Source organism: Elephantulus edwardii, unplaced genomic scaffold (genome assembly GCF_000299155.1).
Source record: "Elephantulus edwardii isolate Elephantulus edwardi_28Jun2011 unplaced genomic scaffold, EleEdw1.0 scaffold00227, whole genome shotgun sequence".
Lineage (NCBI taxonomy): Eukaryota > Metazoa > Chordata > Mammalia > Macroscelidea > Macroscelididae > Elephantulus > Elephantulus edwardii.
The window spans coordinates 603995-610363 of record NW_006399977.1 but is presented as its reverse complement, the minus strand read 5'-3'; positions in this window follow the sequence as shown (position 1 = coordinate 610363).

Here is a 6369-nt window from a genome sequence, read left to right as displayed (position 1 = left end):
GGGGGGGGGGAGGTGGGGTGGGCGGGGAGAAGGGTGCAACAATGAATGAATGGAATTCCAAAATCTCTGTAGATGTTCATTGAAATGAAAAATAAATAAATTAAAATATTTTAAAAAATGCAACAACCATACACATGGATCTCACCTGAGGCTACGGAGGAATTGGATTGACAACAACTGTGGGAAGGGATCATTGGAGAAGCTCAATATCAGCAGTAAAAGTAGGCCAATCTGTCGGTCAGACTGTCAATTACTCATGTGTAAGTTCAAGTTGAAGCTGAAGAAAATGAAAACAAGTCCACGAGAGCCAAAATATAATATTCAATCTATTCTATCTGATTTTCAAAGTCATCTTAAGAATAGGTATGAGACATTGAACATCAATGATCAAAGACCAGATGAGCTGGGGGATGATATCAAGGATATCATCCATGAAGAGAGCAAAAGGTCCTTATAAAGATGGAGGAAAAAGGAAATAAAACCAGGAATGTATGACAGAAGAAACTCTGAAAATTACACTAGAGCATTGAGAGGCCAAAACAAAGGGGAAAAATGCCAAAGTAAAATAGCTGAACAGAAAATTTCAAAGGGTGGCTCAAGAAGACAACAAATATTATAATGGAATGTGCAGAGACCTGGAATTGCAGAATAAAAAGAGAACTCACTGCATTTCTCAAGCTGAGATAGCTGAACAAATTTAATCTTCTAGTCTCAATACTGAAAGATGGTATGGGCAATATGTTGAATGATCTTGAAAGCATCAAAAGAAAATGGAGAGATTCACTGTACCCAAATGAACTGACTGACATTGAAAAATTCCAGGAAGTACCTTATGAGTAGGAGCCAATAATCATGAAGAAGGAAGTTGAAGTTAACTTGAAAGCACTGACCAAACATAAGGCTTCAGAAATAAAAAAAAAAAAGAAAGAAAGAAAAAGAAAAGGCTTCAAAAATCTATAGGATACTAGTTTGCTAGTTGACTTGTTTCAATTAACAGGTGCAGCCCTGGATGCGCTCACTAATCTATGTTAGGAATTTGGAGGACAGCTGTCTGGCCAATGGATTGGAAGAGGTCCGTATTTGTTCCCATTCCCAAGAAAAGTGATCCAGCATAATGTGGAAGCCATCAAACAAGTATTAATATCACACACAAGCAGAATATTGCTGAAGATCATTTAAAAAAATGGCTAAAACAGTACAGGAAACTGCCAGAAGTTCGAGCAGGATTTAGAAAAGGCCACGGTACCAATCATTCCTGATGTAAGCTGGATCCTGATTGAAAGTAAAGAATATCAGAATAATGTCCATTTGTGCTTTATTGGAATTTAAAAAGTGTGGTCAACACTGAGAATGACAATTCCACAACTCTTAATTGTGTTCATGTGAAGCCTATACCTAAATTAAGAAGCTGTAGTTTGACCAAAGAAAGGGAAAACTACATGGTTTAAGATTAAGAAAGGAGTGCTTCAAGGTCGTATTTTCTCTCCATATCCATTCAATCTGTATACTGTACATATGATTCTAGAAGCTAGACTCTATGAAGAAGAATGTGGCATCAAGTAACAGCCTTCAATATGGATTGCATCTCAACATCAAGAAAACAAAAATTCTTAACACTGGACCAATAGGCAACATCATGATAACTGAAAAAATTAAAATTGTCAACAACTTCATCTTACTTGGATCTACAACCAACACCTTTAGTACCAGCAGTCAGAAAATCAGAACAGGTAATGCACTGGGAAAGTCTTAAGTTAGGGACTTCTCCACATTATTGAAGAACAGTGATGTTAGTTTGAAGACTAAAATGCATCTGATCAGGCCATGGTCTTTCTTATAACTTGCTATGCATTTGAGAGCTGAACAATGAATAAGGATGACAGAAGAATTAATGCCTTTTAGCTGTGGTATTGGAAAAACTACTGAACATCCTATGGACTGCCAAAAGAACAAACAAATATGTCCTGGAGAAACTGCAGCCAAAGTGCTCCTTGGAGACAAAGATGATGAGGCTTCACCTCATACTTTGGGCATGTTGCTCGGAGGGGCTATTCTTTGGAGAGGGACATGATGCTTGGAAAGGCAGAGGGTCAACAAAGTTGAAGACCATCCTCAACCAGATGGATTGACACAGCGACTGCCGCAATGGGCCGTAGTGTGTCCAGAAGTGTGGTAATGGCACAGGATAGGATAGGGTTCAAATTTGTTGTTCCTAGGGTTGCTATGGTTCATACCTGACTTGACAGCTCCTGACAGCAGCAACAACAACCCTACGAACGATGGATCTGAACTTTACACTATTGCACCACCTTCACCATCTAATATTGTCTTGTCCATAGTTACAGTCCCTCTGTCACTCCAACTTCTTGAGGGGGTCTTCCTGTCTTTTTTATTTTATTTTTTTAACCCTCTACCATTTCTTGCATGGTGATTTTTTTTCTCAAGGACTGGTCCCTCATGACAATATGCTAACGTATGTGAAAGTACATTTCACTTTCCTTGCCTTTAAGAAGCACCCGGGTTTCACTTCCTCCAAGACAGATTCATTTGCTCTTTTGGTGTTTCATGGGATATTCATTATTCTTCTCCAGCACCACAATTCAAAGGCATCAATAATTCTTCGGTCGTCCTTAGTTACTGTCCAACTTTCATGTGTACAGGAAGCAACAGACAATACGATGGCTTGGATCTGGCACACCTTAGTCTTCAAGTGGACATCCTTGCTATGTAGCACTTTGGAGATATCCTAGACAGAAGATTTTACCAGTGCAGCGTATCTTTTATTTTCTTGACTTCTGTTACCATGGATGTTGTTTATGGAACCAAGTAAAAGGAAATCTTTGACAACTTCAATTTTTCTTCATCTATCATGTTGCCTGTTGTTCATTGGTGAGGAATTTTGTTTTCTTGACTTTGAGATGTAATCCATACTGAAAGCTGTAGTCTTTGAACTTCTTCAAAATGTACTTAAAATCTTCATCATGTTCTGCAAGCAAGGTTATGTCATTTGCATAATATGGATCATTTATGACTCTTCCTCTAATTCTGATACCATGTTCTTTGTCATACAGTCCAGCTTTTTATTTGCTCAGAATACAGATTGAATAGGTATGGAGAAAAGATACAACTCTAATGTTTTTAAACCATACAGTGTTCCTTTGTTCTATTTGCACAAATGCTTTTTGACTTGACATGAACACAAGTAAATATCTTTCTGGTAGTCCATGCTTTCAGCTAAGATCCATTTGACCTCAGCAATGATATCCCTCATACCAAAGCGTTTTCTGAATTCAATTTGAGTTTCTGACAGTTTCCTGTTCATATACTGTTCTAGCAGGTTGGTTGGGGCTTTTTTAGTCATCTTCATCAAGAGTTTATATGCTTGTGATATTAATGTTATTGCTTGATAATTTCTACCTTCTGTTAGAGCTCCTTCTTTTTTTTTTTGAAATGCAAACTAATGTGGCTCTTTTCCATTCAGCTGGCCGGGTAGCTATTTTCCAAATTTCTTGGTACCATCTAGTGAGAATATCTAGGGCTGCAACTGCTTTTTGAAACAGTTGATTTGGAAATCTGTCAATATCTCGAACCTTACTTTTTTTTTTTCCAGTGCTTTCAGTGCAGCTTTTATGACTTTCTTCATTACCGTTGTCTCTTGATCATATGCTGCTTCCAGAAATGGTTTAGTGTTGACTAATTGTTTTTGGTACAGTGACCTGTGTATTTCTTCCATTTTCTTTTGATGCTTCCTGCATCATTTAAGATTTTCTCCCGCAGAGTCACTCAGTATTGTAAGAAATAAATTTATGAATTGCTCTGGGCAAGTCTGCCGTAAAAGATATCTCCCAAGTGCTAAAGAGCAAGGATGTGAGTTTAAAGACTAAAGATACATGATATAATCCATGATGTTTTCAGTTGTTTCTTACACATCTGAAAATTGTACTATAGAAAAATAGATGCTTTTGTATTGTGTTAGTTGAGAATATTGAATATCCTGTGAACTTCCAAAAGAACAAATCTGTTTTGCTGGATATACAAACAGGGTACTCCTTAGAGAAAGGGGTGGTGAAACTTCATGTCACATACGTAGGGCACATTCTCAGGAGGGGCTGGTCCTTAAAAAAAAAAGACAACATTCTTGGATAGGTCAATAAAAGAGAACAAAAGTCTCAGAAAGATGGATTGACAAAGTGACAGCAACAATGGACTTGAACAAGGCAGAAATTTTAAAATGTTGCAAGATTCTGATGTGGTGTTGATAGGGCAGCTATGAGTTTTAGTCGACTGGATAACACTTAACAACAATAGGGGTAATGTGTTCGAGAATTCCATGTTACTGTCATTGATTTGTCATTCCTCACCTCCTTTTTTCAGTGCTCCTTTATTTTAGGTTCAGTTCCGAAGATGAAGACAACCCACAGAGGGCAGTGGGAATTTTGAGGACTGCTGCCACTTTGGTAAATTTAACCATAATCAGTGAGCAGATCCTAAACAGACTAAGGAAATTTGAAAAAGAAACAAGTAGCACATTAGTGGAACTCCTGCTTCTCAAGGTCAACACTTCTGTTACTACAATGAATAAGTAGTTGTTTCTTCTTATATAATTTTACACTTGGCTACTAGTAGGCTTTTAGAAGTGGTTCACAGACGCTTCTTTCAAGTCTAGAATACATTACAGATCTAGCTTTTGGAAATACACCAAGCTTTTGAAAGAGAGACAAAAGATACAATGTTCAGTGAGTAAGTAGCTTCTCTAAAAACCCTTTTAATTTGCACAAATATAAGCAGTGCCAATGTATTATTGTTATGACAGTGTTTGGGTGATGTAATTTTTTTTCACCAGACAGCTGGGCTTTAAAATATCTATTGTTCTTTATTGTCAGAGAGCAAAGAAATAGAAATAGTTTTGCTTTGGAGAAGACCTTTCTGTTTTTTTTTTTCTGTAATTATATTTTATTAATTTTCATAAACATTTACAGAGATTTTGGGTTTCCATTCATTCATTGTTGCACTATTCTCTCTACCCTCCTCCCAGTTTGTTCTTGTCCAAATGCCACAGTGCTTGTCAAAGCCAGTTCTGATTAATCTTCTTTGTCAAAGGAGGAATAAAATTTTCTTTATTGAAGCAGGGATTTGATTTTATATCTTCTCTCTAGTCAGTCATTATTTATGTAGTCTCCTTTTTTCTCTTTTAATCCATTATTTCCTGAAAATATGAAACTGACCTAATCTCACCTCTCAGGTTGCTGCCTCCTCTTCCGGTCTTCTCTTCATAAATGGTGTCATCTGATATCTAACTTTCCAAGTTTGAGATCTGGAAATTATGCACATTTTTGTTTTCTCTGTGGCCACCAACTCCCTTTGCTATCCTATAATGACGTTCCATCTTTTTTCTGTCTTTATACTCTGGTCAAATTCTATCATCTGTCTTCTGAGCTGATGAGACAGCCTCTTAACACTGACCTACTCTCGTCCTTCTCTCTTCCTGTCCCCGTACTACTAACAGTTAATTTTTTTCTGATCATTTGCGGGGATTTTCAATTCCCATTCATTCATTGCTGCACTTTTCTCCCTGCCCACCCCTCCCCTCCAGTTCACTCCTCTCTTTGAAAAGAGAAAAATTCCTTCATTGGTATACAATTCCCCGAATCTCTCCACCCCCTGCCCCGAGTCCACTTCACTATGCAACCTTAATTCTGGACTCTTGTGATAACCATAATACCCAATCATATATCACCTTTAATCTGTTCTTTCCCTCATACTGTATTGTAACAGTGTAATTTTTTTTTTAAAAGTACCTTGGCCAGTATTATTACTCTTAAAGCCTTTTCACTGATTCATTGGTTAGGACTAGACCATCGGGATTCAGTAGTGTGACTTAAGCACTGTTATTTTAAAGAAGACACACAATGACTCAGGCAAAAATATTTTGGATATTTCATTTCTGCTTCTTACCTCAAAAGGCTTAACTATGGCTATAACAGTTATAATATTATAATATCAACTTTGCTTATAATACAGTTATAATAGTATATTTATAGTAGTATATTTATGTCTTTATATTAAGAATTATTTTATTTTTAGAAGAATTGGGTGATGTTCAACTATCATTAGTAAAGTTCTGATCAAAGATTCTGGGGTAAAATCCTAATCAAAGGTGGGTACAGAATTTTAAATATGAGTGGAATTTGTGGACTTTATGGAACCAGTTAGCCTGGAGCAACCTTAAAAAAGTGTTATCCCAAGATAATCTTTACCCTGAGAAAAATGGAAACTATCTCCTGAAGTCTTTGAGCCAAGTAAAGTTGTTAGATTCTGTCAAGTTGATCATGTCTCATTGTGACCCTAGAAATGGCAGATTGGAACTTT